The 27,599-nt window shown below is 36.8% G+C and overlaps 1 long non-coding RNA gene and 1 pseudogene across 1 annotated transcript; both read left to right on the top strand.

Moving 5' to 3' along the window:
• The first annotated feature begins 2,207 nt into the window (after positions 1-2,207).
• LOC109174131 lies at positions 2,208-3,183 on the top strand. Its single transcript, XR_002053023.1, has 2 exons — positions 2,208-2,243; positions 3,098-3,183. It is a non-coding gene; the product is annotated as an uncharacterized LOC109174131 (long non-coding RNA).
• A 1,032-nt stretch (positions 3,184-4,215) lies between these two features.
• LOC109174127 lies at positions 4,216-12,794 on the top strand (annotated as a pseudogene).
• The last annotated feature ends 14,805 nt before the right edge of the window (positions 12,795-27,599 follow it).

Genomic DNA, 27,599 nt, shown 5'->3' with positions numbered 1-27,599 from the left:
TCTGATGTATCTTTGGTATTTAGTTGTTAAACTCTTGTATAAATAGTTTCATTATTTTGTTAATAAACACAACAAATCACTTCTCTATAGCTACTACCAGTAACCCAATTGCACATGACACACTACCAATAAAAAAAGAGGTCAAGTACCAAAGATGAAAATACTGACAATGCTACCTAGAAGAGAATTAAGAACACTTAGAGAAATTCAAACCAAAAGTAGTATTTATTTAGACTATTGTGTTTAGACTAAGTATTTAGACTTGCGTTTTTGCAAAGTTACAAACATTTATTTTAGTGACAACTATAACTAATCTCTCTTATATTATATTGCATTCATATACTTTGATTTACCGATTTAAATAAACAAATTCAACATTTAATTACCTATGCATGAACATTTCCTATATAATCTTGCATTGATATACTTAGAAATACTTATTTAAATATAAACCGATGTGAGCCTAACTGTACATATTTCTAGTGTTAGTTAGAATCTATTTGTGGGGTTTAAGTTCATGAAAATGTTACTTTAAATGCGAATTCCCTTGTTTTTTCATTAAGATATGGTCTTACACTTGATTTGAATGTTTTATGGTGTTTGTTAGAGTTTTGAAACCATTGTAGATCAATTGCAAAAGCAAGGGAAGTTCTAGGACGAGCTTGGAGCCAAAACAAAGTCAAGGTGAAGCTAAGGAGGAGACTAAAATGCTTCAAAGAGAGCCAAAGAGTGGTACTTTCAATGGATTTGTTCACAAGAACAAAACAAGGAAAAAGTGGAGCAAAAGACCAAAGAGTTGTAATTCCCGCTAAATTTGGCGACACCTTAATATTTTGATCATATCTCACTCTAGGAATGTCTGATTCAGGTGATTCTTGCCCCATTGGAAAGAAGACTAGAAGGGCTACAACCTATGACTCAGCAAAAAAACTCGATGCGTCGAGTCCTGACTCAGCGCGTCACGAATTCTGGGTGGATTTTGGAATATTGTATGAAAATTTCCTAATCTATTCCTATTAATCTTCAAATATAATAGTAGAATCAAGAGCTACAAGTTGTTTTGGGAAGAAAGAAGAAAAGCTAGGGAGATTTGGGAGAATCACTTAGTCTATTCTTCTACGCTCTTTGATTGCTTATAAACTCTTTATTTTATTGCAATGAATACTAGTTTAGCCATATGTGGCTAAGTTCTCTTAGAGATTCTTGGGTTAAAGTGTTTATGAACCTATGTGCCTAGTCCTCAAATTTCTTTAATATATTATTATTTGGGTTTTATACTCGTGTTTCAATTGTGATTTATATTGTTGATGCTTGTAATTAGTGGTCATAGTTACTTGTTTCATAGCTATCTTTGTGTCATAACGGGAGTTAGGCATAATTTAGGGCACACACAATTGCACTTAATTGTTGCACCTTGGGAGAGAGCATATTGGTTAAGGAGGTTAGTTTTTGATTATTGCACATCGGGAGATGGTAGTAGTTAAGAGTTTATATTGAATGCTTGTTCTTTCATTGTTGTGTGTTTATATCGCAAGAGCGAATATTCACTTAGGTCAGAGATTACGGGAGTAACTCTTTCCCCTATTTTGCATTCTCACACTTGTTTAAACCCATATTTAATATTGTTCTTAAGATTGGCACTAGGTGATTAAATACTTGAATCCAATGAATCTCAGTCTCTCTCTATTGTTTTCACAAACCTGCTACTTTGCTTTCTTTTAATTATTTTAATCAACCATCCATGATAATCATTAGGATTAGCTTCATAAGAATAAATTAGTAGCTAGTGTTTGATACACCCCGCTTCCCTGTGGATCAATAACCTGATACTCCGGATAATTATTTGTTTGAGAAATATACTGCAATGTATATGATAGATTGGTTATAGTTGTCACTAATATATCAATGCAAGATTATATATGTGAAGTTCATACATAGACAATTGAATGTTGAATTTGTTTATTTAAATAGGTAATAAAAAGTATATGAATGCATGATAATATAGGAGATTCATTATAGTTGTCACTAAAATAAATTTTTGTAACTTTGTAAATAAATACTTGGTTTGAATTTTTTCTCTAAGTCTTATTAATTCTATTTTGGATAGCATTTGAATTGTCTTCATCTTCACTCTTTATCCTTTTCTTTTTTGTTGGTAGTGCGTCATTTGCAATTGGGTTACTGGTGGTAGCATAGATGGTAGCGTCATGCAATGAGATTATGGTGTAGGAAGCTGTGGATTTGTCTTGTTGTGTATATGATTGAGATCTTAGTTGTACTATGAACTTTTGATCTTGCAAGCGCCTGTTGATATTTTGCAGTGGTAGTTTTCCCCCTACATGTTTCAGGTGGAAGTATTGAATAAAATATTATTTATTATATTTGATGAAGGTTCATATATAAGTAGTACTTCTTGTTTTATTTTCATTACTTGTTTACTTGATAGTAACAACGATAAGTTTGAATACTGATGCCGCAACGTGTCTAGTTTCATCAACAATTTCCGCATCCATTTTGCACATATTCATTTTCAATTTCATATTTTTGGAATTAGTATGAATGAGTGTAGTACTTGATTTGTGTGTTTGCCTGTGTGTGTTTTTGTTTTTTTTTTTTTTTTTTTAAAAAAAACTTTTTTTTTATATTGAAGTGATACTAACATTGGAGTTAAATTGTTTATCACTTTGTGCATAAATTAAACCTGTTTAAATAGTGTATACATCCTATATACCAAGTGTTTTGTTGTCAAGGTTAATGTTGATTTTGCCTTTAATCAAAGCAGGTTGACTCTAGATGAAATGAATTGTAAATTTATATTAGTTCTAATATATTTAATGAATGCACAATAAGTATTTTACATATAGAATCAATGAATGCAACAACATTAGCTATTTTTGAAATTTCTTTATTTTCTAGATTTGCCAAATTGGTTGTAGCATTGTTGTAGTCTCGGCATCTTTTCAATGCGTCAAGTGTGTCACAATGTTCTATTGTCCTACATTGATATTTTTAATAATGAGTTTTAAATGTAGCTATGCAAGATAATGATCCAATTAATTAACATTTACATATTATTATCAACATAAAAGCATATCAGTAATTTAGGTGTTCTACTCGGAGTTCATTTGGTTCAACTATTATTGTTAAATGAGTTATTGTGGATAGAGAAATCCCTAGTTTAAGGAATAAGATTAGATACGGTAGTAAAAAAAATTAAACATTTTAAATCATTTTAATAAAGAAATACAATTTACCTTTAAAGTGAACAAATATGATGTAGTCCAAAGATATTGCTAGGTAGTTTGCTTCAATTTATTGCGTTATTTGAATACTCTCTTTGACAACAAATTCTCCACAAGTAGTTAATATTATTGGTTTCGAACTATTTTTTTTTTTATTTTTTCCCTTAGAGTTAATTCTATTTTTTATTATAGATTTATAGGTGACAGTCCACTTTTAGTCCTTTTTTATTAAAACATCCCTTTTTTGTCCTAGTATTATTGTGACATGACCAATCTTGGTCCTCTATAAAAAAAATAGTTGAAATTTCGTTAAAATCAAGGACATTTCGCTCTTCAATTATAAATTTTTTGAAAAAAATAAACATAAAAAATATAACGGGTTAACGCACTTTGTATTAAAAAGATCAAAATGTCCTTCAATTTAACAAAATTTCAACCATTTTGTTGATAGATGACCAAAATTGGTCATGTCACAATAATACTATGACCAAAAGGTGATGTTCTGATAAAAATTGACTAAAAATAGACTGCCACCTATAAATCTAGGATAAAAATGGAATTAAATCTTTTCCCTTATAAGTAATGTTGGCTATAGTATTTGTTACTTATAAGGGAAAAATATAATAATATTTTTGGGGAAACATTTAATACTTTTAAATCAAAATGTAAAAGTATTACATATTTCAATAAAAGTAGTAATAAACATTTTATTCATATTAGCATTACATTTTAGTATAAGTATTACATTTTATCTCAACTCGATCCGTCTAACGAAAAAGGATTAGTGTCCAAGTTTGCATAGTAAAATTGATAATTACGAAAATTTCACCGCATTTTTTTTTGAAAAAATCTAGTCTGATCTGTCCAATCTTTCTAGATGTAAACCAGAAATTGGTTCTTAGTATAGATCTCTCATATGATCATATATATATATATATATATATATATATATATATAAACAGGTGCCCAATATTAGTACATTATATTAAAATTTTAAATTTATTTAGATTTTAGATATTTAAATTATTATAAATAATAATAATAGTAATGTAAAATATTTTTATAAAATTGATATTTATATTTTAGGTAATAATTATCATATATCTCAAATATATAATGTGTATATATTATTATTAATGAAGAAGATAAGAAAATATATGGTGGATGCATGTGCATGGTAACAATAGTGAAAAAAATAACGGAAGTTATAACGGTAGGGGTATGTTTGTCCAAAATATTTTAAAGTACAACTCTTATAGCATAATGTATAAAAAAAAACTTAACGGAAAAAATGGACATAAATGAGGGGTATAACTTTCATTCACACTTATTATATTTTTAGATTATATATATATATATATATATATATATATATATATATATATATATATATATATATATGGGTGCTTTCCATGTGGTTGTGCGGTTGATTAATGTGCGTGAGCTTTGTACTTAATGTGCCTGAACTTTGTACTTAATGTGGTGAGTGTGTAATGTTAATGTGCTCCTGTTGCTCCTGTACATATACGTCTGCGTCTTCTCTTCCTCTCTTTTCCCTTAATCCTCTCTTCCTCTCTCTATGTTCTTCTTCATATACGTCTTCGTCTTCTCTTCCTATTCCCTTAATTTAATCCTCTCTTCCCCTCTCTCTGTTCTTGATCATATACGTCTTCATCATCTCTTCCTATTCCCTTAATCCTCTCTTCCCCTCTATCTATTCTTCATCATATACGTCTTCGTCTTCGTCTGACTTTTATGTTTAATGTATGTGATTTTGTGTTCTGAATGTATTTTGTTTATAGCTTCCTGTGCGATTGTGTTAAAAGTCACGCATATTAAGCACAAACCTCTCGCACATTAAACACAATACTCAGGCACATTAAGTACAAAACTCACGCACATTAAGTACAAATCTTAGACACATTAAGCACAAGACTCACGCACATTAATCAATCGCACAATCGCACGGAAAGTCACAAATGCATCTGATCCCTTCCCTATATATATATATATATATATATATATATATATATATATATATATATATATATATATATATATATATATATATATATATATATAGTGAAAGGTTCCTGTGCGGTTAAATGCTTCCCGTGCCGTTGATTAATGTGCATGAGATTTGTACTCAATGTGCGTGAGTATCGTGTTTAATGTGCCTGAGATTTGTACTTAATGTGCGTGACTGTGTAATGTTAATGTGCATGAGTTTTGTACCTAAGGTGTACGAGTCTTGTGCCTAAGGTGCGTGAGTTGTGTGCTTAATGTGCGTGAGTGTGTTCTTCATCCACTGCTGTGAAACTTATGTGCATCCACTGCTGCATTTTCTTCTTGTTTTTGTTTCGAAGTGGTGGAGGAATGAATTTTGTCTTGTTTTGCTTTGCATACCGAGGGGCTGCTAATGAGAACGAAGCTGCTAATGAGAGCTTCTACAAATCTCAGGCACATTAAGCACAAGAGTCACGCACATTAATCAACTACACAACTGTACGGGAAGCCACAAATACACCTGATCCCTTCCCTATATATATATATAAATAAGACAGGCAAAAAGTTCTATTTTTTATTTTTCAAAAGCTCATTATAGCTGCCGCCGCCACAAAATTAAACAGACGACGCGATATGATTATCCAAAAGAGGAAAGTTTCCAAACAATTAGGTTTGTATCATATCTTCGCCGTTCATGCTCATGCATTGCCAACCATAGACGACTTTTGCTTTAACTTCATTACATTTGCAGTAGGTTTTGGTCTACGTTCTACAAGCTAGCTTGTACTATACGTATGTACTTGGTTATTCTTACTATTCTAACTATATATATATATATATATATATATATGCCTTAAGCTTCTCTCAATTCAAGTCAAATTTGATGGCTAGCTGCTGCTATATATATAGTCTTATTGGGGCTTATAAATACGTACCATCATCTATCTATCTATCCCTTGCTAGCTAGTTAATTAAACACTACGTACAATTATACATAAGAAGTAAGCAATTAATATTATTATTAATGGAGCTCCTCATCAACTTGTTTTCTTTCTTACTACTACTCTTCCTTGTGTTGGTAGCTAGAGAGCGGAACAAGTGGAGAGGTAAAAAATTGCCACCCGGACCGTGGAGGTTGCCGTTCCTGGGAAACATTCACCACTTATACGGTGGTGCATCGTCGTCTCCGCTCCGTTGCTTAAGGGACTTGGCCCAGAAATACGGCCCCCTCATGCACGTCCAATTAGGCCAAGTTTCTGCAGTGGTGGTGTCGTCTCCGGACATGGCCAAATCTGTGCTAAAGACCCACGACTTGGCTTTTGCTTCCCGCCCCAAAATGTTGCTCCCCGGGATTGTGTCCTATAACAGGTCCGACATCGTCTTCTGTCCTTACGGAGATTACTGGAGACAGATGCGCAAAATATGTGTGGTTGAAGTTCTTAGCACTAAAAACGTTCAGGGTTTCAGCACCATTAGGCACCAGGAGGTAGGTACCGTATACTATATATACTTTTTGTATAGTGGTTGGTTCAATTGTTACATATAGTATGTTTTCAATTATATTCCTTAGCTTCGTTCAATTGCTTCCATCATATATATATATATATATATATATATATATATATATATATATATATATATATAGAATTAAGTTTCAGTGCATTTAAGTATTTTTAACGTGATTGTGCATTTTTAACGTGCGTCAGTTTTGTACTTTAAGTGCGTGAGTCTTGTGCTTAATGTGCATGAGGTTTGTACTTAATGTGTGTGGGTTTGTACTCAATGTGAGTTGTTGAAAATTTAAGTGAGTGAGTTTTGTGCTTAAGTGCGTGAGTTTTGTGCTTACGGTGCGTGAATTTTGTGCTTAACATGCATGAGTTTTGTGCTTAATGTGAGTAGCTGTTGAAATTTAAAAGGTGCCTGAGTTCTGTGCTTAAGGTGCGTGCGGCTTGTGCTTAACATGCGTGAGGCTTGTGCTTAATGTGAGTTTTGTACTTAACGTGCATGAGTTTGTGTTCTGAAGGTGTTTTTGTTGTGTGCTTAATATGTGTGTATTATGTACTTAAAGTGCGTCAGTTAATGCTTAATGTGCGTGTGAACATATAGCCATTAACGTGCGATCCAACTATTAGCTTAGGCTTTTACTTGAGATGAAGCACATGCTTCAATTTGGTATCAGAGCCAGACCAAAAGTCATGGGTTCGAATACTACAGTTTACCGGTCCACGTGTTGCTTGGAATCTACCACACACGTGAGGGGGCGTGTGAGCATATAGCCATTAACGTGCAATTCAACTATCAGCTTAGGCTTTTAGTTGAGATGGAGCACATGCTTCAATTGTGCGTCCAACCGCACGGGAAGCCCATCCCGCACATGATCCCTTTATATATATATATATATATATATATATATATATATATATATATATATATATATATATATATATATATATATATATATATATATATATATATATGGAAGAGATCAGGTGCATTTGTGGCTTCTCGTGCGGTTGATTAATGTGCGTGAGCTTTGTACTTAATGTACGTGAGTCTTGTGCTTAATGTGCGTGAGATTTGTACTTAATGTGCGTGAGTGTGTAATGTTAATGTGCGTGAGTTTTGTACTTAATGTGTCTGAGTCTTCTGTTTAATGTGCTTGAGATTTGTACATAATGTGCGTGAGTAGTTCAGAATTACGAGCTCATGAGAAAGCAGAATATAAAATTTTCACAGTCTCCTTCTTTTTCACAATCTTTGAAGCTTTCATTAGCAGCTTCGCTCTCATTAGCAGTCCCTTAGTATTTAAAGCAAAACAAGACAAAATTCATTCCTCCACCACTTCGAAACAAAAACAAGAAGAAAATGCAGCAGTGGATGCACATAATTTTCACAGCAGTGGATGAAGAACACACTCATGCATATTAAGCACACAACTCACGCACCTTAGGCACAAGACTCGCACACCTTAAGTACAAAACTCACGCACATTAACATTACACATTCATGCACATTAAGTACAAATCTCAGGCACATTAAACACAATACTAATGCACATTGATTACAAATCTAATGCACATTAATTAACCGCACAACCGCACGGGAAGGATTCAACGGCACAGGAACCTTTCAAAATATATATATATATATATATATATATATATATATATATATATATATATATATATATATATATATAGATTTACATTCAGGTAAAAACACATCTTAAAATACAAACCTGTGGACAATTTGACGCCGTTGGATGGTGGTATTGGACGGTCCTGATTTTTTCCTCCTACGCGTTGTGTGCATGTAAGTATGTTAATGTGTGCACGAGCTTTGATGGATGGTTGTGATTTTTCCTCCTACGCGCTGTGCATGCAAGTATGTTAATTTGTGCACGTGCTTATCCCAGAAATTATTGGCAGTGCGCCTTGTGTGCATGTAAGTATGTTAATGTGTGCACGAGCTCAAGTTGTATTTTAAGGAGTGTTTGTATTTGAATGCAACCCTATATATATATATATATATATATATATATATATATATATATATATATATCGCATTACTAATAATATTATCTTAGCTTCTTTAATATATTTGTGCAGGTATCCCGGCTCTTAGACTTCATCCGGTTGTGCAGCGGGCGGCCGGTGAATCTCACGGAGAAGGTCTTCCAGTTCACAAGCTCAATGACGTGCCGGTCGGCGTTCGGGTGTGTGTTCAAGGAGCAGGACGAGTTCATCGCCCTCATAAAGGAAGTGTTGACCTTGTTGGGAGGGTTCGACGTGGCGGACATCTTTCCCTCCCTCAAATTCCTCCACGGCCTCAGCGGAATGAAGCGCAAAATCTTGAGAGTGCACAACAGGATTGACGCTATAATCGACAACGTCATCGGCGATCACAGGCGGCGGAAGACTTTGATGGTCGACACCGGTGGTAGTGAGGATTTGATCGACGTTCTGCTCAGGTTGATGGATACCCACGAGGGCTTTCAGTTCCCCACTTCCCCATCACCAATGACAACGTTAAGGCTATTGTGTTTGTAAGTGCATTATATTATATTACATTACATTACATTACATGCATAATAACAAATCTAATACTTTGTAAATTAGACTCTATTTAATAGAGTAATAAGGATCAAATAGGTCATCCAATTACACACCAAATTAATATTAAATCACTGAACTTTAAAAAAAAAAAAAAAAATCACTATTGGATCCGTACCTGAAGAATGCAAATACATGCAATTTGACCTAAAATGACTTGATTACCTGTTAATGTGCTCAGATGTCGGTTCCTTTATTAAAAAATAATTTTTAAAATTGAGGAGAGGATCGTCTCCGTGGTTGGCCGGAGACGAAAGCCCGGCCATGGAGACGAAAGGGACTGTTTCCATGGCTAGCCAGAGGCGAAGTGGTCCCCTTTGTCTCCAGCTGGCCATGGAGACAAAAGGAGACCCCTTCGTCTCTGTCCAGCCACGGAGACGAAGGGGTCTCCTTCATCTCAGGTCAAGCTATTTTTTATTTTAAATTTAAAATTATTAAAAATTATTTTTAAATAAAGGAATCGACATGTGATCTGAGCACATTAACATGTAAACAAATTATTTTAGGTTAAATTACATGAATTTACATGGTTCAGGAACCCAATTATAATTTTTTTGAGTTCAGTGATCTAATTACAGTTTGCTGTGTAGTTAGATAACATATTTGACCCTTGGGGGCGTTTGGTTCAAGGGATCTCAGATTACCAGGGTAATCTGAGAAAGGTAATTGGTAATATGAGAAAGGTAATCTTAGATGACCATATTTGGTTTAGGTAATCTGAGTTGAAAAATAATATAAGATTACTGCCACGTAGAAAATGAGGTTATATTTAGGGGGCGTTTGGTTCACGGAATCTTTGATTACCTCAGGTAATCCTATTACCTGGGGGTAAGTAATATGAGATTTTGGGAATGTAAGATTACCTGATGTGTTTGGTTAAAGTTGTAGGAATGTAACATTAACTTGTTTGGTTGAATGTTATATTTTAGGTTATATTACATCAATTACTTAAATGCCCTGATAGAAATTGAAAGATGTAAATTGCAAGGTTTTTTTTTTTCATAATTCAAAATTTAACAAGATGCTTCTACTACTACTACTACAAATAATAATAATAATAATAGTAATAATAATAATAATAATAATAATAATAATAATAATAATGATTGAATGCGTACTGTAATGATGAAATTCAATAATAATAATAATAATAATAATAATAATAATAATAATAATAGAATGCATACTGTTAAAATGCAATTCAATAATAATAATAATAATAATAATAATAATAATAATAATAATAATAATAATTGAATAATGAGGTCTATGTAATGAATAAAAGAGAAATAAATGAGGGTAATTTTGGAATATTGAAAAGTAATCTCATATTACCTAACCAAAATTTGGTAATCACATTACCTCAAATATACTCTCATTTCCTATGTGGCAGTAATCTTGCATTACTTACCCTCTCAGATGACCTAAACCAAACATGGTAATCTAATATGACCTTTCTCAGATTACCAAGGTAATCTCAGATACCTTGAACCAAACGCCCCTTTAGGGGGTGTTTGCTTTAGATCATCTTAGATTACCTAGGTAATCTGAGTCTGGTAATGTTATATTACCTTGTTTGGTTCATGTTATAAGATTACCTGGTAATGTTATATATTACCTGAAAGCTGATGTGACGGTAATGTTTCAAGGTAATTTGATTACCCCATTTTTTTAGGTAATCTTAGATTACCTTGAATTATTCCACCTTTGCCCTTGTTAACTAATCCTTATATAATAATAATAATAATAATAATAATAATAATAATAATAATAATAATAATAATAATAATAATAACAATAACAATAACAATAACAATAACAATAACAATAATATATGTTTATATAATCAAATATACATGTGTATATTTACATATTTAGTTTTTTTTTTTTTAATATTTAAGCATTGATATACATTCATACATATAAATAAATACACACACATTATATATATATATATATATATATATATATATATATATATATATATATATATATATATATATATATATATATATATATATATATATATATATTATTGAGCACATTATTGTAAATTGATCCATATAACTTAAAATATAGCCTTGAACCAAACAAGATAATATTATATTACACTATCCAAACCAAACACACAATGTAATCTTACATTCCCAACATATCACATTACCTTCCCGGAGGTAATCCTATTACCTGGGGTAATCCAAGATCCCGTGAACCAAACGCCCCCTTAAGGTAATGTGATTACTAAGTTTTTGTTAGATAATGTGAGATTACTTTTCAATATTTCAAAATTGCCCTCATTTATTTATCTTCTTTTATTCATTACAGAGACCTTACGGCTTGCGCATTCAGTATATTATTATTATTATTATTATTATTGAATTGCATCTTTATCGTACTCATCCCATTATTATTATTATTATTATTATTATTATTATTATTATTATTATTATTATTATTATTATTATTAAATTTTGAATTATGGGCTTTCAATTTCTATGAGGGCATTTAAGTAATTGATGTAATATAACCTTCAACCAAACAAGTTAATGTTACATTCCTACAATTTTAACCAAATACATCAACTAATGTTACATTCCTACAATTTTAACCAAACACATAAGCTAATCTTACATTTTCAAAATCTCACATTACTTACCCCCAGGTAATTCTATTACCTGGGGTAATCTAAGATTCCGTGAACCAATAACCCCTTATTCGTATATATAATTAATTAAATTATCCATCGATCAAATTTAAACTAATAACACCGTACCAAATAGACTAACGCTAATAATGTTTGGACGCACATGCAGGATTTATTTACTGCTGGAACAGAGACTTCATCCACTACAGTCGTCTGGGCAATGGTAGAAATGCTGAGAAATCCTAGCATACTAGCCAAGGCTCAAGCTGAAGTTAGACAGGCTTTTAAAGAAGATTTCAACGAAAAAGACGTGGACGATCTTAAATACCTGAATCTTGTGATCAAAGAAACTCTCCGCCTCCATCCCCCTTCGCCACTCTTAATCCCTCGAGAATGCCGGGAGGAAACCGAGATCAACGGCTACAAAATCCCACCCAAAACCTGGGTTATGGTCAACGTGTGGTCCATAAGTAGGGATCCTGCCTACTGGGAGCATGCTGAGAGCTTTTTACCTGAGAGATTTGAGAATAGTTCCATCGATTTCTCAGGGAATAACTTCGAGTACCTCCCGTTTGGGGCCGGGAGGAGGATCTGTCCCGGGATGTCGTTTGGTTTGGCCAACGTTATTCTTCCGTTAGCCAAATTGCTATTTCATTTTGATTGGGAACTCCCTCAAGGAACTCAGTATTCTAAAGGTTTGGACTTAACTGAATCCTCAGGAATCACTGCTGGAAAGAAGGATGACCTTTACTTGGTGGCAACGCCATACAATCCAATGATATGATATGATAATAATACATTGTTTTCTTTGTAATCTTCAACATTGTTTCAATAATACAACAGCTTTCTCCTTTTTCAACCAACTGTGTTTTCTTCTAGTTAGCATGGTTTTCTTTCCAAAAGGTTGAACCCCAACCCTAAGGGTCCGGGCACTCACACCCCGACAGAGCATCTGGTGTTGGAGATTACATTCAAGATGGTGGTTTAAAGTGTGTAGAAGGAAGACACTCTTGTCCCACATTGGAAGGATAAGGGACTAATTCCCACCTTTTTAATACCAACCCATTTGGAAGGCTTAAACTATTGTAGAGAGAGAAGGAAAGGGAACCCCACACGCGCGCCACCGCTGCCCGCCTCGCCCGGTTCGCACGTGCGTTGGGGTGGGGTTAGTGTTTTACTCGGACTTTATTTTAATTCCGAGTTTTTTCCTTTTTAGAGGTAGATTTCATGTAGAAATCTACCATCCACACATTAAGTTGTGGTGGAACAAGTCTTCCTATTCTTGTGGGCATTTTCACCACAACTCTTCCTAAAATCGTGGAGCATGAATGGCTGAGAGGGGAGGGGCGGGTATTTCCAATACTATAAATACCCTGCTTCTCCTCAGTTCTATTCACTCATCAAATTCTCTTCTTCTCTTCTGCAATCCTGAGCTTCGGTGTTAACTGGTCGAAAGCAACCGGTAAGACTACAACCGTCTCCGAGAAATTTTTGCTTTTAAGGTAGTGTCTTGCACACGTCACCGATCCCTTCAGGATTCATCCATTCTCAGCCTATAAAAAACAGTAGCCCCAGGTCTACGACATATTCTATCCGAATTTTCCCCAACATCTGGAAGGATGTAAATCATGGTAACTCAACTGGAACCACAGAGATTAAACTAACCTTTGCTTAGTGCGCACAAGGAGCCCTTCACTTTGACTGGTCATTATTTCTAATTTTCACCTCTATGACCATTTGAGCTACCCATGCGGGCAGAGATAAGGAAATGTCAGGAATCCCTTTGGTTGACTGCCATTGGCTGACTGCTTGGTGATCCCTTCATCATATATATGTTTGTGTCCTTTCAAAAAAATATATATGTTTGTGTACGTGTTAAATCTAATTTTTCACTGCACAAATCTCTTTAAAAGTTTTGTTGACTATTTAGTATTAAGATTTCGACCTAACCTTCATACGCATTCTTGAAATATTAAGAGCCTTTTTATTTCAGTAAATTAGTTTTTTTTTTTCCAATATTTTAGTTTTCATTCTCTATTTTCTGTTTAGAAAACTTATTTACTAACACGTTTTTTTTTAAATTTATTTTTTTAGACTAACATTATAAAATTAACACGCGTTTAATTTCTGATTTTTAGACTTTATATTTAGAATGATTTTGGATATGTTTGGTTTAAATTGAATAAATTAAATAATATAATTTTTACTTTTAAGTCTAGTATATGTAATATTTTTACATTTGATATTCAAATTAAATTTATATCCGTATATAACATAACTAAAAATATATCGGAACCAATAACCTATTAGATTCACCTAAATTTTAGTTTAGATAATATTAATAATTTTTGAGCTAATATTTAAAATATTGTTTGATATATTCATTTGAACGAAATGTATATAAATAATTTTTACTTTGAAGTCTAACGTACTGGATCAAACTTATTTTCGATATAACATAACTAGAAATATATGAACCAATAATCTATTTGATGAGTTCGATCAATCAAAATCTAAAACTTGGTGCAGAGTTCATGTTTTAATTGTGATCATGTGAATAATGGCTAACTTCATAAGTAAATAAATTATGTTTATATAGGTAAATGCGAGTCGAAAATGGTGATAAGTCAAAAGAAGATAATAACGAATCTAATCATAGTAATGAATAAATATGTAAGTAGATAAGGGTGAGAATCTAATTATAGTGATTTATAGCCAAATATATGATAGAGATTCTGTTTTCGATTTAGAAAATAATTAAACAGTTTTTAAAAGTTCTCTGGTTTGCAAAAAAGAAAAAATGTGCTAGTAAACATGTTTTTTGTTTTCTATCCTCCAATTTTCCAGTTTTCTATAATGGTCATACGCTTCTTCGTCCACACCATCACCAACACCAACAATACTTCTTTTGCCTTGTAAGACAACTGGTCACTTATTATCAACAGGATTAGAAACATAAAACACTTGTTTTACCTAAGATGCAAGTATGAATGGTTCATCATGATAACCCAACCAACCAAATCAACAAAGTAAAATCCAATTCATCTATCCGAACGTCTCGTCTATTCTAAACCCAAGTACATCCGATTAAAGAAATTTTAAAAACTTTATAATCAAGTTCCCAAATTTCTTCAATCACATCATAGTAAGACTTAGCTGCATCAACCGATTTAGTATCTTTAGCACTTTAATAATCTTTTGATAGTTCTACCAATGTAACTACACTATTTTGCACCACATTCTTTTCATCTTGCCATTTTGTGTAAAATGTATGCGCATTAGTGTCATAACCTTCATAACAGCTCACAAGCATAGCAAACATATATGCTAACCATTTGATCATTTCACTGATATTATTTGGCACTTGAGATAGGTCTTGCATCACAATATCTTTGAACCATCTGATGAAAGTCCGATTATGTTCATTGACCACCCATCTTTTCACCCTTTGAAGGATTTTGTTGTCTTATCATGGACATGTGTTGGACCAAGTACGAATGAACCTCAGAATGGTGTTGCAATATGAGATGATGTGTTTTATCTCGCAAGTGTAAATGTGGAAAAACTATTTTTAACCCAATAGTACCTTTCCCGAAGAGTATTCCTTCATGACGAGATTTAGGAACACCAATAGACTCAACATTAACTAATACTCAGTACAAAAATCAATGACCTCCTCAGCACCATAAGCTTGAATTATACTCCATTCAGGTCGATATTGGTTTCTCACATATCCTTTCAATATTCTCATATATCTTTCATATGGATACATGTACCTCAGAAATATCGAAGCACAAATATTAATTTCCTTCACCAAGTGCACCATAATATCAAAAAAAAAAAAAAAAAAAAAAAAAAAAAAAAAAAAAACAAAACAAAACAAAACAAAACAAAAACAAAAACAAAAAACAGTGAAAAATACGTTTAAATTGGCGTAAAGTAACTACCACATCAGCTTACAAATGATCTAACACCTTCATATCAAACAACTTTACTACAAATGACATTGAAAAAAAAAAAGTTTTATTGTGACTTGTCTAACATGTTTGTAGGAAATAAGGTAGAAAAACCTAATAATAATCCTACGAAAAAAGATTATTATTTTATAGAAATTTTGGGAAGGAAATGATGAAGGGATATGGTTCAGGTTGGTGTAGGTCGTTAGCACGAGTCGAGCGAATCACGCTTTCCTTAAAACCTTATTTGCTACCTCCCACGTGTGCTAGGAGCATTGTAGCCTAAGTTTTTCAAGATAAAACATACTATGATTCAATAGTTTGAGCACCCAAACAATGAAACCGGCGAACTAGAGCAACGACAAGAACACAGTAGCAAGAAAGGAGTAGAAGCAGAAATTTTGAGAGAGAAAACATATTTTTCTTGTGTGTAAAAGTGTTCTGCTCTACCACTGTTTGTATAGGGTTGTTGGGATTAAATAGCATTCAGTAGATGGCATTTAGCAGGCCATTATCTGGGATTTAAATTCAAAATTTAAAATTGGAATTAATAGAGACTTAATTCCGTAACTACTGAATTTAATCCCAATTGAAATTAATAGAGACTTAATTCTGTAACTGCTAAATTTAATCCTAGAACGGTCACTGCCAGAGAGGACGGATCGTCCTATACAGAGAACAAACGAGTACAGAGAACGAATCAGGTTCAGCTGAGGCCGAACTGAACGAACGACCATTTTGAGCGTACAATATATCAATCTCTTCGTCTCATTACGAAGAACCTGAATCCACTTTGACCTGACCCAATTGGGAAGTGGACCCCACTAATAATTGTACCACAAAATAGCAACTTATAATGCCATTTTATATCATTTTAAGCTATTTTTTCGAACAACATGCTTCCATTGCATAATATGTCCTGAATAGCAACATGTAACATATGGTGCATTAATACATGACAGTCATGAGACTTCATGTCAACCAATTTAAGGTCCTTCAATGACACAATTTTGTTAATAATATTCGATGAATAACCGGAAGTAACCTTGACAACATTAAAATAGGCACAACAAATTTCTTTTTTTTTTTTTTTTTGACAAAGCATGACAAGCTGGAGGGAAGTATGTCCGCTTTCCCGATTCTTGTGGGGCTAACTTATCCCGTATTCCCATTTTTCCCTAGCTTTAATAGTATCTTTCATTTTCCCTAGCTAAATGTTCAACAATATCCCAATAATGTTGTCACAAACTTTTTTTTTCTCAACATGCATCACATCAAGACAATGTCTAACTGATACATGATCCCAGTATGATAGATCTCAAAATATAGACCTCTTCTTCCAAAGACTCTTCTGAGTAGTCATAAGTTTTACCAAAATCAACATCAAGATTTTTAACACGTTCATAAATCGCATGTCTTGATAAAGGCAAGCGAGCTACTCAAGTATCAGATTTTCCATTGAAAGTCTCTTTTTGTTTTCTTTTGATAAGGATGGCCAATAGGAAAAAATGTCTTGTCACTCATGAACACATTCTTTTTACTATTATTCAACCATAGTTCTGGAGTTTTAAAGTCACAAATAGGACATGCCTTAGCTCCTTTAGTAGTATAACTTGATAGGTTACCATATGTTGGAAAATCATTTATTGTGCAAAAGATCATTGCACGTAAAGTCAAGTTGCTTCCACTATAAGCATCATACATCGCCACACCTTCATTCCGCAACATCTTTAAATCATCAACAAGTGGTGCTAGATATACATCAATGTCAGTTCCTAGTTATTTAGGCCTTGATATCAACAATGAAAACAAGATATATATTGGTTTCATGTAAAACCAAGGTGAACGATTGTGCCAAGGACCTTGTGGTCCAATGGCACCAAGTGGTCCCTCATAGGAGAGGTTGTGGGTTTGAGTTTCAATAGAGGCGATATTGGCTCTTTGTGCTTCATTTGGTTGAGAAAGTAGTTATGAACATATACTACATTGTAATAGATTCTTGGTTTAGGGATCTTTGTTATTCTTGCACGCATCATCAACATCTTTCCTTTTATAACGTATCGCCCCACTCTATGGACACACATACAAGTCTTTGTATTTTTTCCAATACAATATACAATCATTTGGACATACATGTATCCTCTAAATATCCATACCCAACAGACACAACAATTTCTTTACTTTGTAGGTTGAATTAGGAAATTCATTATCAATAAGAAGCATGTCTTTAAGTCGTTCTAACTTCTAACAAACTCGTGAAACTCTTATTGCTTCATCCATTCTTTTATTTTAAATTATATAATTCTGACCGACTACGGAAGCTAGCCACTCCATAGCGATGCCCTCGGCGTACCTCCTCCTCAATACAACATAGATCTCCTTCTGAATATCCGCCATCTCGAGATAGTAATCTTCCGTGCCCGCATCCACTAGATAAGTCTGACCGGCTACGGAAGATAGCCACTCCATGGCGATTCCCTCAGCGTTTGTGTGGCACCCCGTAATCCAAATTCAATTAAGAGATTAATTAAGTAATTAATCCTAATCCAATTGGTAATTTAATTTCATAATTTCCTGAAAATTCAATAGTCGGGGACTAGTAATTGACTAGTCAACCCAAAGTCAAGTGTTGTACCTAAAGCTTTGTGAATAATTCCCTTGTTCCCTTACATTGTTCATCTTAGTAAGGGTAAAGAAGACATTTTCCTTGTAATGGCATCCCAAGCTAACCTAAGAGACACATTTCATTTCTTCCCAAACACTCTCCAAAATCATAAGCTCTCCCTTCTCTCTAAAAAGCTAGTTAGCTTTCTCTCCAAGCTAAATCTAGGGCTATCAAGATCTTCCAAGTTTGTCTCCAAGATTCCACCTTTCCTACTCTTGAGCATCTAGGAGGGTAAGATCTAAGCTTCTTTTGTGTTTTTACTGTTTTCTAAGGTATCTTTTTCTAAAGGTGAAATCTTTATGATCTTTTGGTGTGTTCTTGAAGTGGGTGTGGAGAGGGGACCTTGTTAGGAGCTTTGTGAAGTGTTTAAAGTCAGAGTTGAGTCTTCAAGAGGTAACCCATGCTCTACAAAATCTATTTTGCTTACCTATATGATGATTTATTGGATTCTACATGTGATTTTGCTATGAAATGTGAGTGTTGAAGCATTGTCTTGTGAAAATGCATATCTAAAACTTGTTATTAGGGTTCATGTATGTCATTGCTTGGCTATTCCTTTGATTCAAGTCATTTTGTTGTATTTGGTGAGATTTGGCATGTTTTGGACTAGAATTTGAGCTTGGAGTTGAAAATCCCCGAAGGGATTATTTTGGTACAGATGATGTACCCACGGGCGGAACGGCGGGTAGTGCACCACCCGCCGCCCTACCCGCGGGGTACACATTCGTGGGAAAATGTTTCCCGCGGGTGGAACCACGGGTGGTGGTCCACCCGTGGCCCCACCCGCGGGGTACGTTATGTGGTTGGTTGGGGATTTGTTCCCCGTGATTCTTTGGACTCGGTATTTGGTCTTTTGATTTCCCGATGTTCTTTTGTGGAACTATTTGAGTGTCTTCTTGCTGTTTCGTATGTCTAGAACTATATGGTAGGATTCCTATGTAGGTTTTGGTGTCTTGAAACGTGCTAAGTGTTCAACCTTGTGATTCGTTGAACCGTGATGAGTCTTGCGTGTTCTTCGGAACTATGATTGGTTTACCCATTTGATAAGCATGCCAGTTCGGTGTTTAAATGCTAGCGTGTGCGTTGTTTGTCCTTTCCTATTGTTGATGATGACTTGTGTTAATCATCGTTGTTGTTGGATTGTGATCCATTCCTTGATTGAGTATGGTTTCATATCTTCGTTGTGATCCGTTGATTGATTCCTATTGTGGTGTGGTGTGTGTGGTTGTACCTGGATTGCACGATTAATGGTATGGAACATTGGTCACCAAGGTACGACAGTGGTCCTCGTGGTGGCCATGACGTGATTATGGAGTTTGTGACCTTTGTGTAAGGTTCACGTATTTGTTTAGGGTAACATGTGTTACCAAGGCATGTGTTGCCATGTGTGATCGGTACCCTCGTGTACTATGTAATCGGTGGTTTTGTTGGAGGGTTGTCGAAGGGGGGACGACGGTCCCCGGGGGAATAAGGTTGGACTTGGTGTACAGGGGTCCTGGAGGTAGAGGTTGGAACTAGCTATAAGGTTGGGGGTAGCCATAAGGTTGGAACCGGGCATAAGGAAGGCATATCAATTCGTGACATGTGTTGTCACGAAGGCATGTGTTGCCATTGTTGTGTGATTCTCTATTTGTGACATGTGTTGTCACAAAGGCATGTGTTGCCAACGGTTGTGTCCTTATTCTCTTGTGTTATACATGTCGGGTGCTATTATACTAAGTGATGGTAGAATACGCCTTGAGTCGTTCTTATGAGTCGTTATAGCTTCTTGTTGTCTTGGGATGTGTTCCCTTATCTTTGTTGTGAGTGCATAGAGTCTTGTGTTTGACTTCTACTCTGGGATTTGAACTTATATATACTATATCCCGTTTTGCAAATGATTTTGTATATATATATATATATATATATATATATATATATATATATATATATATATATATATATATATATATATATATCCTATTTACATATGATATTTCACATGTATTGGTGGGTTACCAACATCATTCACTGACCGGGCATCGTCCCATATATTCATGTGTTTCTTTCAGGTGCTAAGTAGACGAGAGCGCGGTCTAAAGACAGATTGTATAGATTCCCTTGAACCTTGTGATGGTTTTGGCCTGTGTGCCGTTGTTCGACTGTATACTTTTGTTGTTGACCTTGTTCTTGAATACACAGATTATGTTGCAGATGTTTACGTCTGTGCGTTCACCGTCGTGTGGACGTGACATAACACTCTACGTTTTCCATCTATTATCTGCATGATTAAGCTTTAAATTAGTATAGAAATCGGGGGTGTTACAGTTGGTATCAGAGCCTAGGTTTGAGCTTAGGATGGTAGAGTCTAGACTTCTAAGTGGCTAAGTGTGGTTTGAGACCTTAAGGTGACCATAAGAATCTAAGTGTTTAGGCTTAGGATTCTTAGGTTGCGCGGTGAGCTGAGTGTTGTTTATAGTTGTTTGCTTGCTTGTTGTTTTGTTAGTAATAGTGTTGTTGTTGTAGAAGCTTTGCGATGCCTTCCCGTCAGCGTGCACGTACACCGGAGACCCCGACGAACGAACAGCTTGCCCAGAACCTTCACCAACTGACGCAAACTATGCAGACCCTTAGTGAGGCCTTGTTGCACAACAACCATCCCGTGCCACCTCCACAGCCTGCCGAGCATAGGGATATAGAGCGTCTTGTGTCGAGCCATAGGCCTCCGACGTTCGCGAGCGAGGAAGACCCCGTTGTTCTCAAAGAGTGGGTAAGGACGTTTGATAAGATCTTTTCGGTTGTTGGATGCCCAGAGGAGCGGAGAGTAGAGCTTGCGACGTTCTATTTCAGCCACGAGGCCGAATTGTAGTGGGTGCGTGAGGGCCCAGCTTGCCTTGAGGTGTCTGGCTTTGATTGGTCTGCCTTGAAGGATCGAATGCGTGAGAGGTTCTACCCAGCGCACGTTAGAGCTGCAATGTACGAGGAGTTCCTTCACCTTCAGCAAGGATCTTTATCGGTGGTTGAGTACCACAAGAATTTTCTAGAGCTTGCGCGCTTCGCCCGGATGCTTGTTCCTACCGAGCTTGCCAAAGTTGAGAAGTTCGTAGCTGGTTTGAACTACGAGGCACGAAAGGCCCTAACCGTGAGTAGGCCGAGCTCTTTGAAGGAAGCATACCTGAGTGCTGTGGATTTGTATTGTGTTCAGCAACTGCAGCGAGGGTCTTATGAGCTTGCAAGAAAGAAGACCGAGAGTGGAGATTCTTCCAACTTCAAGAGGCCCAAGCCGAGCTTCCAAGCCAAGAATGCACCATCTCCAACCCAAGGATCAAATAGAGTGGAGCATGGAAATCAAGTCAAGACGTTTTGCTTGTCGTAGATGTGGGAAGGTGCATGCAGGCCAGAGTTGCAATGGCTTCGTGTCAAGATGTTTCCGTTGTGGAGAGAAGGGACACAAGATCGCCGAGTGCCCTCAGCAAGTCAGTCAAAGGGCGTTGCCACCACTCCCAGGATCCGGAGGAGCAACAGGAGGTAGCTAGCTTAGTTGAGGAGGAGTTAGCAGGTAACCCTTTCCTAGCCTACCCTTGTCTTTAGAACGCATCTTGTTTCTTGTTGCCGTGGTGTGTTGTCTTGTTTCCTTCGTTGACTGTTTGAGTTGCCTTGTATAGTTGTTTACCTCTAAACAAGTCATGCTTGAGTTAATCTCTGCACATGTATACCCTGCCCCTACCTTCTTGTGAGTCATCTAGATTTCTCCAAGTGTTCTAAATCCATAATTGCAAGCCTTGAATTTCGAACCCAGGTGTACCATTTACCAACCCAACCCTTTAACCACTTGAGCTAGTTATGTTTCTTAAAACATATCCAATTTTGATTCCATCTCAACCATAAATTTCCACTTTACCCAAAATCCCCAAATTAAATCATCTCCTTTTCCCAATTTCTCCCAAAATCTCTAAATCCCAATTTTCTTTTTCTTTCCCCTCTCCCTACCCGTGAGTCAGCCGAGACCACCCCCCTCCCTTAACCCGTCGCCACCACCTGCCACCCGCCAGTCCCCGTCGCCTGCCGGAGCCGCCGTCCGTCGGAGTTCCTCGCCGTCGTGAGAGAGAGAGAGAGAGCAGCGAGAGAGAGAGAGAGAGAGAGCAGCGAGAAGAAGGAAGAAAAAGAAAAGGAAAGTTTGGGTTCCTTTTTGGTTGAGCTTTGGATCATCTCCTAATCATCCCTAGAAGATCAAGTTTGGCAAGAAAGTAGAATGGGTGGATACCCATTATCTCGTTCTTGAAGGTAAAGCTTTTGACCCGAAATCTTTCTCTAGTTCTTTGTTGGATATGCTTAGGTACCAAGGGTTCTTAGATGGGTTTCTCGCCATAAGGGTCGAGACATACCCAAGTTTGGTCAAGGAGTTTCACCGCCACATGGCTTTGGTGATGGATGGTGGTAAGCTTGAAATCACCTCTAAAGTGAGGGGTATGAAAGTGGTTTTGTCTGAAAAGAAGCTAGCTCAGCTTCTGAGTTTATCTGCTTCGGGAGTTGCTTAGTACAGTGATAACTCGTGGATTAGTACGGGTACATGGGGTACCGGGACTATTTGAGTTATTTGTTGGGTCGCACGAGTGGTTTCACTCAAGCTTCAAGACCAGAGAAGAAGTGGTTGTCTGCCGAGCAAAGGATTTTGGTTATGCTTGTGTCGGATTGTTTGTTGCCCAATAACAACAAAAGTCGGTTGTTGGGAAAGTTGGAGTGCACCTTTGCTTTTTGCCTTAAGAACATGGTAAAGTTCAATCTGCTAGCTTTGATGTTGCAACATATGGTTTTCTGTCGTGATCACAACCGAAAGAGCCTACCGTATGGCATGATTTTGAGCTGGATTTTTGTCAAGAAGGGTGTGAGCGTTGATGGTTGTATGCCAAAGCCCGTAGGAAAAATGGTGTTGGATGCCATTAATCTTCGGAATTGCAACTTGTTCCAGTTGGATGACGGTGATTACATCACTCTGGAAGAGGTTGCTAGGAAGACTTCCGAGGAAAGAGATGAGTATGTTGCAGAGCTCGAGATCCCTGTTGGAAAGTTGAACCTCGCGGTTCAGAGCCTAGGAGGTGTTATGGGGGATGAGGAAGAAGAGGGCCACGAAGAAGAGGAAGTGGAAGCGGAAGAAGCTGCCGCAGCCGAGGAAAGTGATTCCGAGAGTGAAGAAAATCAAAGGAGAAGGGAAGCCCGAACCAAAAGAGAGCACGATGCTCTGACGCACGAGAGCGTGTGGTCACCCTTCTACGCCAACAGGACCGGATGATTGAAGAAGGCTTCACTTTTATGAAGACGCAGTTTGTTGCCGTCCACCAGAGGTTAGATCGGATCGAGGCCAGCTCAAGCCGAAGAGGAAGAGATGACGAGGAGTCCGAGGAGGGCACATATGAATTAGAGAGCGAGTCGTTTTAGCGCAGTGTCGTGGTAATCCCGTCCACCTTTTTCCTTAGCTTGTGTTATCTTTCAGTTGTTGTTACCGTTGCTGGTTGCTTGTTGTTTACCTTGTGTGCTCGTTTTTGCTTGCTTGTTGTGAGGAGTAGTTGGTTTTGTGGTGTGTGCTTTGAGCTAGTTGTTTAGATTTTGGGTGTGGAATAGAAGTTGGTAGTTGTGTTTGGTTTAGAGTTTGATATGCTCAATGTCTCCGTTGATTATTTCTTTCAATCCTAGCAATGCTATAACTTCTTGCTTATTTTTGATATCTTTTGAATCCTTGAGGTTTGACCAAAAGGGAATGTTCTTGACACTCTTATCACATTGTTGTTCCATTTCATCGTTTGTTCTAATTCGTCGTACCCAAGCTTCGGGGACGAAGCTTCTTTTACGGGGGAGAGGATGTGACACCCGTAATCCAAATTCAATTAAGAGATTAATTAAGTAATTAATCCTAATTCAATTGGTAATTTAATTCCTTAATTTCCTAAAAATTCAATAGTCGGGGACTAGTAATTGACTAGTCAACCCAAAGTCAAGTGTTGTACCTAAAGCTTTGTGAATAATTCCCTTGTTCCCTTACATTGTTCATCTTAGTAAGGGTAAAGAAGACATTTTCCTTGTAATGGTATCCCAAGCTAACCTAAGAGACACATTTCATTTCTTCCCAAACACTCTCCAAAATCATAAGCTCTCCCTTCTCTCTAAAAAGCTAGTTAGCTTTCTCTCCAAGCTAAATCTAGGGCTATCAAGATCTTCCAAGTTTGTCTCCAAGATTCCACCTTTCCTACTCTTGAGCATCTAGGAGGGTAAGATCTAAGCTCCTTTTGTGTTTTTACTGTTTTCTAAGGTATCTTTTTCTAAAGGTGAAATCTTTATGATCTTTTGGTGTGTTCTTGAAGTGGGTGTGGAGAGGGGACCTTGTTAGGAGCTTTGTGAAGTGTTTAAAGTGAAAGTTGAGTCTTCAAGAGGTAACCCATGCTCTACAAAATCTATTTTTCTTACCAATATGATGATTTATTGCATTCTACAAGTGATTTTGCTATGAAATGTGAGTGTTAATGCATTATCTTGTGAAAATGCATATCTAAAGCTTGTTATTAGGGTTCATGTATGTCATTGCTTGGCTATTCCTTTGATTCAAGTCATTTTGTTGTATTTGGTGAGATTTGGCATGTTTTGGACTTGAATTTGAGCTTGGAGTTGAAAATCCCCGAAGGGATTATTTTGGTACAAATGATGTACCCGCGGGTGGAACGGCGGGTAGTGCACCACCCGCCGCCCCACCCGCGGGGTACACACTTGTGGAAAAATGGTTCCCGCGGGTGGAACCACGGGTGGTGGTCCACCCGTGGCCCCACCCGCAGGGTACGTTATGTGGTTGGTTGGGGATTTGTTCCCCGTGATTCTTTTGACTCGATATTTGGTCTTTTGACTTCCCGATGTTCTTGTTCATGATGTTTCGTATGTCTAGAACTATATGGTAGGATTCCATGTAGGTTTTGGTGTCTTGAATCGTGTTAAGTGTTCAACCTTGTGATTCGTTGAACCGTGATGAGTCTTGTGTGTTCTTTGAACTATGTTTGGTTTTCCCGTTTGATAAGCATGCTAGTTCGGTGTTTAAATGCTAGCGTGTGCGTTGTTTGTCCTTTCCTATTGTTGATGATGACTTGTGTTAATCATCGTTGTTGTTGGATTGTGATCCATTCCTTGATTGAGTATGGTTTCATATCTTCGTTGTGATCCGTTGATTGATTCCTATTGTGGTGTGGTGTGTGTGGCTGTACCTGGATTGCACGATTAATGGTATGGAACATTGGTCACCAAGGTACGACAGTGGTCCTCGTGGTGGCCATGACGTGATTATTGAGTTTGTGACCTTTGTGTAAGGTTCACGTATTTGTTTAGGGTAACATGTGTTACCAAGGCATGTGTTGCCATGTGTGATCGGTACCCTCGTGTACTATGTAATCGGTGGTTTTGTTGGAGGGTTGTCGAAGGGGGGACGACGGTCCCCGGGGGAATAAGGTTGGACTTGGTGTACAGGGGTCCTGGAGGTAGAGGTTGGAACTAGCTATAAGGTTGGGGGTAGCCATAAGGTTGGAACCGGGCATAAGGAAGGCATATCAATTCGTGACATGTGTTGTCACGAAGGCATGTGTTGCCATTGTTGTGTGATTCTCTATTTGTGACATGTGTTGTCACAAAGGCATGTGTTGCCAACGGTTGTGTCCTTATTCTCTTGTGTTATACATGTCGGGTGCTATTATACTAAGTGATGGTAGAATACGCATTGAGCCGTTCTTATGAGTCGTTATTGGTTCTTGTTGTCTTGGGATGTGTTCCCTTATCTTTGTTGTGAGTGCATAGAGTCTTGTGTTTGACTTCTACTCTTGGATTTGAACTTATATATACTATATCCTGTTTCACAAATGATTTTGTGTGTATATATATATATATATATATATATATATATATATATATATATATATATATATATATATATATATATATATATATATATATATATATATATATATATATCCTATCTACATATAATATTTCACATGTATTGGTGGGTTACCAGCATCATTCGCTGACCGGGCGTAGTCCCATATATTCATGTGTTTCTTTCAGGTGCTGAGTAGACGAGAGCGCGGTCTAGAGATAAATAGTATAGATTCCCTTGAACCAGATAGTATAGATTCCCTTGAACCTTGTGATGGTTTTGGCCTGTGTGACGTTACGTTGTTAGACTTTAGACTTTTGTTGTTGACCTTGTTCTTGAATAGACAGATTATGTTGCAGATGTTTACGCCTGTGCGTTCATCGTTGTGTGGACGTGGCATAACACTCTACGTTTTCCATCTATTTCATGTTTAAGTCTTCCGCTGTGTATGTTTTTATGGTTAGATTATCTGCATGATTAAGCTTTAAATTAGTATGGAAATCGGGGGTGTTACAGTTTTCCCTCGTGTGCTCCGCCACATCCCTATGGAAGTCTGGCGACTGCCTGAATGCCAGAGCAGCTTCCCTGGCATTTTGCAGCTTAACCGCCAGTTGGTCGTTTCTTCTCTACTCGGCCTCCAAAGCGGAAGCGACCTGGCCAAGCTTGAGGTTGAGGTCATCCACCTAAGTGGCGTGGTTGTCCCGGATGACGTGCATATCCTTCAGCTCGGCATCATGACCTTCTGGCGGTGGCGGAGGGCGAGTTGACACATCAGAGCCTGCAAGCAATGTCAGGTATCAGTAAAAAGCTAAGTATAGAAAGCAAGCAGTCGAGAGGACAGAATGAAAGGTTACCTGGTAGGAGCGAAAGGCGTCCCTGTCCAATAGCAAATCGGGATCTCCCCCCTCAACGGACTCGAGGTCCTTAGGGAAGATGACCTTGTCTGACCACTCACTCATAGGGTACTGGCCCTTGTGGATGGCCTCAGTCTCATCTGCCTTCGAGCCGGCCAGTATCCTTTTGGCAGTAGGGGCCTCAAAATGAGTCTCCCCAAGTCGTTTGACGCCAGCCCGGCGAAGAGAAGGAGTAGC

Source organism: Ipomoea nil, unplaced genomic scaffold (assembly GCF_001879475.1).
Source record: "Ipomoea nil cultivar Tokyo-kokei standard unplaced genomic scaffold, Asagao_1.1 scaffold0519, whole genome shotgun sequence".
NCBI classification, from domain to species: domain Eukaryota; kingdom Viridiplantae; phylum Streptophyta; class Magnoliopsida; order Solanales; family Convolvulaceae; genus Ipomoea; species Ipomoea nil.
Note: the sequence above shows the minus strand (reverse complement) of the source record. Positions and strands in the feature narration are given on the sequence as shown.